Genomic DNA, 7,500 nt, shown 5'->3' with positions numbered 1-7,500 from the left:
CACCAGCGGCCTTTGTTTGTCCGCTGGCCCGCTCGGCCTCTCCTGCGGTGAGACACGCGGCACCAGATCGATCGGAAACAGAGGGTTTTTCCAAGAGGACACACAGCCTGGGCCAGTCTCGGTGGGGTTCGGTGCCTGCCCGGCACACACTTCGAACTCGGTGCAAAAAATACTCTCACTGTATTACCAATGTCCGTCAATGAGTCCGCCGACTCTCGCCCAGAGTCGCGCTACTTTTACCGATCTTTTTGTGTCCCTTCGGTTTCTTCCCTGACATTTTTGCACCTCACCACACAATCTTTTCTAAGTGTCTCTGAAAATCGTGTTCCCGAAAATCTCCGGGCACGCCACCTCCATCTTCGCGCAAAACAAACCGTTTTGAGGTCGGCGGGAGTCGGTCGGCCCGGTCGTCCGTCCGGTCGTGTCGCACTGACGCCCGCCGCGGGGCCGCAAACTGCGGGGTCATAGAGACTTCCGGTGGTAAGTCGTTAACCGTGATCGGGACCGCCCGGACAAGAAATGCCATTTTCTGGCCGGCGGGAGACGGGCCGATAGGCCTGGCGGGAAAGGCGCGCCGCGGCCCCGCTGAAGGCCGCACATCGGACCTCCTCGACTTCCGCCGTCAAATCGTTAACCTGCGGCGGGCAAAAAAGAAGCGACGCCAGCTTTCGGACTTAGTGCAATTCTCGAATGTCGCGGATGACTTGGCGGTACGAGCGTTCGGAAGTCCCGCCGGAATTGCGACGCTTCGAACGGTCGAGGCGGCCAATCTCGACCTCAGCGGCGGCACTGGCGCGATACACGTTTCTGCCGCCAGGGGGGGGGGGGGGTGGGGGGCAAGCCAGCCGGCCGGGGGCGCCCGGCGCCGATCCGGCGCTTACTCGACACGCTCGAGCATCCGAACCCGTCTTATCTACGGGACCGCCGTTGCCACTTGAACACCTTTCGCCGAGAGTATCCGGGCACCCCACCTACCCGCCGGAATCACGAACCACGAGGTAGAAGTCAGGAACCAACAGGAGAAGTCGTGAACTAAATGGCGAATTCATGAACCAAACGGAGAGAAGTCATGAACCGAGCGGTTTAGGGTCAGGGTGAGGGTTGTTAGGGTGAGGCCGTTAGGGTGAGGCCGTTGCTTCGAGCGGGAAGATGGGCAGCCCCGCCCCCCCCCCCCCCCCCCCCCCCCCGTTGGGTGGAAGGAAACCTCTGCTGCGGGCCCGGCAACCATCCCGAACGGACCCGCTGGGTCCAAATGTCTGCCGCGGGCGGTCCTGCTGCGGTCGCGGGTTCGTTGGAAACCTCTCCTGCTGCTGGCATGGCCACCCTCCCCCCCCCGCCCGACTGACGACCCTGCGGGCCCGGCGACCCGGTGTCCCGTTGCCGCGCGGGGAGTGATCCTCGGGGCCGTGCCGGGCGGGCCCAGCGACACGAAGAGAGTGGGGGGGGGGTCGGAGGGAGTGGCACTGGGGAGAGAGGGGTGGGGGAGAGAGTGCCCCCCCCCCCCCCCCCCCCCCATTAGGGGCGAGTTTATGCAGTCATCAGAGTTTATACCTAACCTCATGATGCTTTATTAGCCGGATAGGCTGTCTGACCTCGCCCCCAGTCCCTACTCCTTCCACTGGATTCTTCTTATACCCTCTTTTTCTTCGTGCCCCCCCCCCCCCCACGCAGGGAGGGTTCCAAGAGGGAGGAGGGAGGGAGGGAGTCCCGGGGCCGTGAGAGAGAGAGAGAGCCTCATTAGCTGCTAGGTTCACCTCATTAGCTGCTAGCTAACGCGTCAGACCTTTTACATTCTTTAGAGGATTGAAACCTCAGGGCCTTTAACCCCCGTTCACCGTTTACACTCAACGATCCTTCCGAACAAAACCCTTACACATCTGTCCGTCCAACTGACCCCCGAGATACCTAACACGCAGATTAACACGTCAGCGGTGATCGGCGTGTCATAGAGGAGTCACAAAGACGGGCAAAATAGAGTGGTTGAATAAAAAATACTCACTCAATTGGCCGTGATTTAACGTAGCACACAATGATGCAAAGCCCATGCAAAGTCCAGTGGCCCAAGCAAACAAATAAGATAGATCTGGCTCGGCGTTCCTCATCTCCACATCGTCACCCAGCACGCCGACGCCCAATAACAATTCCCCCGCAAATTGTGCACCTCGAGCGGCAGTACTTTAAACGGCGCCGTCTTCGGCGTGGACGGCATGAACCAAGTCGGCAAGCATCGTCACCCAGCACACAGACGTCCACTAACAATTCCTCCCCCCTGCAAATTGCGCGCCGCGAACGGCAGTACTTTCAAGTATGCCGCCTTCGGCGGGGACATCGTGAACCAAATCGGCAGGCAGGCGTCGTCAGCCGGTCGACCGACCCCCAGTTGCATTGCCCCAACGGCCATTGTGCACTTCGAACAGAACAGTGCTTTTAAAATATTCCGCCTGCCGCGTGTACATCATGAAACAAATGGAAAGGACGAACCGGGCGTGCAACCGATGCACGGAGAGTGACAGGTCGTCAAGCAAGTCCGTGGCAATCCGTCGGCCGACTCGGCCGCGGCCAGCAGAGGCGTTTTGGCCCGGGCGCGCCGAACTTTGCGCGCCCTCGGTATGCGTAACACTAGCACATGCCTTCAAAACTCACTACAAAATAACCCCAAAGTATGCCGCCTTCCCCGTGGGCCTTGTTACCAATATCTTGCCCTGCTTCCTGATGCCCTTATGGGGTCGGCTCTGTTCTTGCAGAACCCTCAGGTGGTGCAGAGTCTGGGCCATTTTATCAATATCTTGCCCTGATTCCTGATGCCCTTATGGGGTCGGCTCTGTTCTTGCAGAACCCTGAGGTGGTGCAGAGTCTGCGCCTTGTTATCAATATCTTGCCCTGCTTCCTGAAACCCTTATGGGGTTGGTTCTGTTACAAAACCCTCAGGTGGTGCAGAGTCTGGGCCACTTTATAAATAACTCTGCCTGCATTAGGGTCAGGGTTAGGGTTAGGGTTAGGGTTAGGGTTAGGGTTAGGGTTAGGGTTAGGGTTAGGGTTAGGGTTAGGGTTAGGGTTAGGGTTAGGGTTAGGGTTAGGGTTAGGGTTAGGGTTAGGGTTAGGGTTAGGGGTAGGGGTAGGGGTAGGGGTAGCGGTAGGGGTAGGGGTAGGGGTAGGGGTAGTTTGAACTACTGCCGCTCCAGGCGCGCACTGTGCGTGGGTAATTTTCAGTGGGCGTCGGTGTGCTGGGTGACGATGCCGCCCAGACTCTGCACCACCTGAGGGATCTGCAAGAACAGAGCCGAACCCGCAAGGGTATCGGGAAGCAGGGCAAGATATTGATAACAAGGCCCAGACTCTGCACCACCCGAGGGTTCTGCAAGAACAGAGCCGACCCCATAAGGGTATCAGGAAGCAGGGTGAGATAGTGACACCATTTGTAAAACCGGCAAATCCCACCCAGGAAACATTGCAAAAATTGGCCTCTAATGCTGGAACGTGGGTAAAGCCAAACAAACACGACACGTTTTAAAAGAACGTTACTAAAACAGCCTGGGATATGCCCATGACAAAGGATAGGCCGAACCTCACCAGAAAAAAAGAGAGGGAGACCACGGCAGAGCTGAGGGATAAACATGAGATGGTGATAAAACCAGCAGACGAGGGGAGCAGTAGGGTTACAAATTAATGTCAATATGGGGCCTGCTCCCACTGGGTAATAGACAAAAACATAGAACAGGGTGACAGGAGAGACTGGATAGCACAGAGGATAACCCGTGAGCGAAATAATGGGGTGTATGCAGTTCAATGTAAGGAGTGTACCTTACGGTACATAGGGGAAACAGGTAAAACAGCCTCAGCGGTGATCGACGTGTCAAAGAGGAGTCACAAAGACGGGCAAAATAAAGTGGTTGATTATAGACAATAGACAATAGACAATAGGTGCAGGAGTCGGCCATTCAGCCCTTCGAGCCAGCACCGCCATTCAATGCGATCATGGCTGATCACTCTCAATCAGTACCCCGTTCCTGCCTTCTCCCCATACCCCCTCACTCCGTTATCCTTAAGAGCTCTATCCAGCTCTCTCTTGAAAGCATCCAACGAACTGGCCTCCACTGCCTTCTGAGGCAGAGAATTCCACACCTTCACCACTCTCTGACTGAAAAGGTTCTTCCTCATCTCCGTTCTAAATGGCCTACCCCTTATTCTTAAACGGTGGCCCCTTGTTCTGGACTCCCCCAACATTGGGAACATGTTTCCTGCCTCTAATGTGTCCAATCCCCTAATTATCGTATATGTTTCAATAAGATCCCCCCTCATTCTTCTAAATACCAGTGTATACAAGCCCAATCGCTCCAGCCTTTCAACATACGACCGTCCCGCCATTCCGGGAATTAACCTAGTGAACCTACGCTGCACGCCCTCCATAGCAAGAATATCCTTCCTCAAATTTGGAGACCAAAACTGCACACAGTACTCCAGGTGCGGTCTCACCAGGGCCCGCTACAACTGTAGAAGGACCTCTTTGCTCCTATACTCAACTCCTCTGGTTACGAAGGCCAACATTCCATTGGCTTTCTTCACTGCCTGCTGTACCTGCATGCTTCCTTTCATTGACTGATGCACTAGGACATCCAGATCTCGTTGAACTCCCCCTCCTCCTAACTTGACACCATTCAGACAATAATCTGCCTTTCTACTCTTACTTCCAAAGTGAATAACCTCGCACTTATCTACATTAAACTGCATCTGCCATGTATCCGCCCACTCACACAACCTGTCCAAGTCATCCTGCAGCCTTATTGCATCTTCCTCACAATTCACACTACCCTCCAGCTTAGTATCATCTGCAAATTTGCTAATGGTACTTTTAATCCCTCCGTCTAAGTCATTAATGCATATCGTAAATAGCTGGGGTCCCAGCACCGAACCTTGCGGTACCCCACTGGTCACTGCCTGCCATTCCGAGAGGGACCCATTTATACCCACTCTTTGCTTTCCGTCTGTCAACCAATTTTCTATCCATGTCAGTACCCTACCCCCAATACCACGTGCCCTAATTTTGCCCACTAATCTCCTATGTGGGAGCTTGTCGAAGGCTTTCTGAAAGTCGAGGTACACCACGTCCACTGACTCTCCCCTGTCAATTTTCCTAGTTACATCCTCAAAACATTCCAGTAGATTTGTCAAGCATGATTTCCCCTTCGTAAATCCATGCTGACTCGCAATGATCCTGTTACTGCTATCCAAATGCTCAGCAATTTCGTCTTTTCTAATTGACTCCAGCATCTTCCCCACCACTGATGTCAGACTAACTGGTCTATAATTACCCGTTTTCTCTCTCCCTCCCTTCTTAAAAAGTGGGATAACATTTGCTATCCTCCAATCCACAGGAACTGATCCTGAATCTATATAGAACATTGAAAAATGATCTCCAATGCTTCCACTATTTCTAGAGCCACCTCCTTAGGTACCCTGGGATGCAGACCATCAGGCCCTGGGGATTTATCAGCCTTCAGTCCCATCAGTCTACCCAAAACCATTTCCTGCCTAATGTGGATTTCCTTCAGTTCCTCCATCACCCTAGGTTCTCCGGCCCCTAGAACATTTGGGAGATTGTGTGTATCTTCCTCAGTGAAGACAGACCCAAAGTAACGGTTTAACTCGTCTGCCATTTCTTTGTTCCCCATAATAAATTCCCCCGTTTCTGTCTTCAAGGGACCCACATTTGCCTTGACTATTTTTTTCCTCTTCACGTACCTAAAAAAACTTTTGCTATCCTCCTTTATATTATTGGCTAGTTTACCCTCGCACCTCATCTTTTCTCCCCGCATTGCCTCTTTAGTTAACTTTTGTTGCTCTTTAAAAGAGTCCCAATCCTCTGTCTTCCCACTCTTCTTTGCTATGTTATACCTCCTCTCCTTAATTTTTATGCTGTCCCTGACTTCCCTTGTCAGCCACAGGTGTCTCTTACTCCCCTTAGAGTCTTTCCACCTCTTTGGAATAAATTGATCCTGCAACCTCTGCATTATTCCCTGGAATACCTGCCATTGCTGTTCTACCGTCTTCCCTGCTAGGGCCTCCTTCCAGTCAATTTTGGCCAGCTCCCGCCTCATGCCTCTGTAATCCCCTTTGCTATACTGTAATACAGACACTTCCGATTTTCCCTTCTACCTTTCCATTTGCAGAGTAAAACTTATCGTGTTGTGATCACTGCCTCCTAACGGCTCTTTTACCTCTAGTCCCCTTATCAGATCAGGATCATTAAAAACACTCACTCTATTGGCCGTGATTTAACCTAGCACACAGTGTTGCAAAGCCCATGCAAAGTCCAGTGGGCCAAGCAAACAAATAAGATAGATCTGGCTCGGCGTTCCACATCTCCACATCGTCACCCAGCACGCCGACGCCCATTAACAATTCCCCCGCAAATTGTGCACCTCGAGCGGCAGTACTTTAAACGGCGCCGTCTTCGGCGTGGACGGCATGAACCAAGTCGGCAAGCATCGTCACCTAGCACACAGACGTGCACTAACAATTCCTCCCCCCGCAAATTGCGCGCCGCGAACGGCGGTACTTTCAAGTATGCCGCCTTCGGCGGGGACATCGTGAACCAAATCGGCAGGCAGGCGTCGTCAGCCGGTCGACCGACCCCCAGCTGCATTTCCCCAACGGACATTGTGCACTTCGTACAGAACAGTGCTTTTAAAATATTCCGCCTGCCGCGTGGACATCATGAACCAAATGAGCAGGCAGGCATCATATCATATCATATCATACACATACAGCCGGAAACAGGCCTTTTCGGCCCTCCAAGTCCGTGCCGCCCAGCGATCCCCGTACATTAACATTATCCTATACCCACTAGGGACAGTCAGCCCCCAGCACAACGACGCCCCCGCTAACAATTCCCCACGCACATGGTGCGCTCGAGCTGCAGCACTTTAAAGTACGCCGCCTTCGGCGGGGACATCGTGAACCAAAGGAGCAGGCAGCCATGGTCACCGCCAGCACAACCACGGCGCCGCTAACAATTCCCCGCGCACCTTGTGCGCTCGAGCTGCAGTACTTTAAAGTACGCCGCCTTCGGCGGGGACATCGTGAACCAAAGGAGCAGGCAGCCATGGTCACCGCCAGCACAACCACGGCGCCGCTAACAATTCCACGCGCACCTTGTGCGCTCGAGCTGCAGTACTTTAAAGTACGCCGCCTTCGGCGGGGACATCGTGAACCAAAGGAGCAGGCAGCCATGGTCACCGCCAGCACAAGCACGGCGCCGCTATTCCCCGCGCACCTTGTGCGCTCGAGCTGCAGTACTTTAAAGTACGCCGCCTTCGGCGGGGACATCGTGAACCAAAGGAGCAGGCAGCCATGGTCACCGCCAGCACAACCACGGCGCCGCTAACAATTCCCCGCGCACCTTGTGCGCTCGAGCTGCAGTACTTTAAAGTACGCCGCCTTCGGCGGGGACATCGTGAACCAAAGGAGCAGGCAGCCATGGTCACCGCCAGCACAACCACG

This window comes from Rhinoraja longicauda, unplaced genomic scaffold (genome assembly GCF_053455715.1).
Source record: "Rhinoraja longicauda isolate Sanriku21f unplaced genomic scaffold, sRhiLon1.1 Scf000100, whole genome shotgun sequence".
Taxonomy (NCBI): Eukaryota; Metazoa; Chordata; class Chondrichthyes; order Rajiformes; family Arhynchobatidae; genus Rhinoraja; species Rhinoraja longicauda.
The sequence above is the reverse complement of the archived record's forward strand: the minus strand, read 5'-3'. Positions refer to the sequence as shown.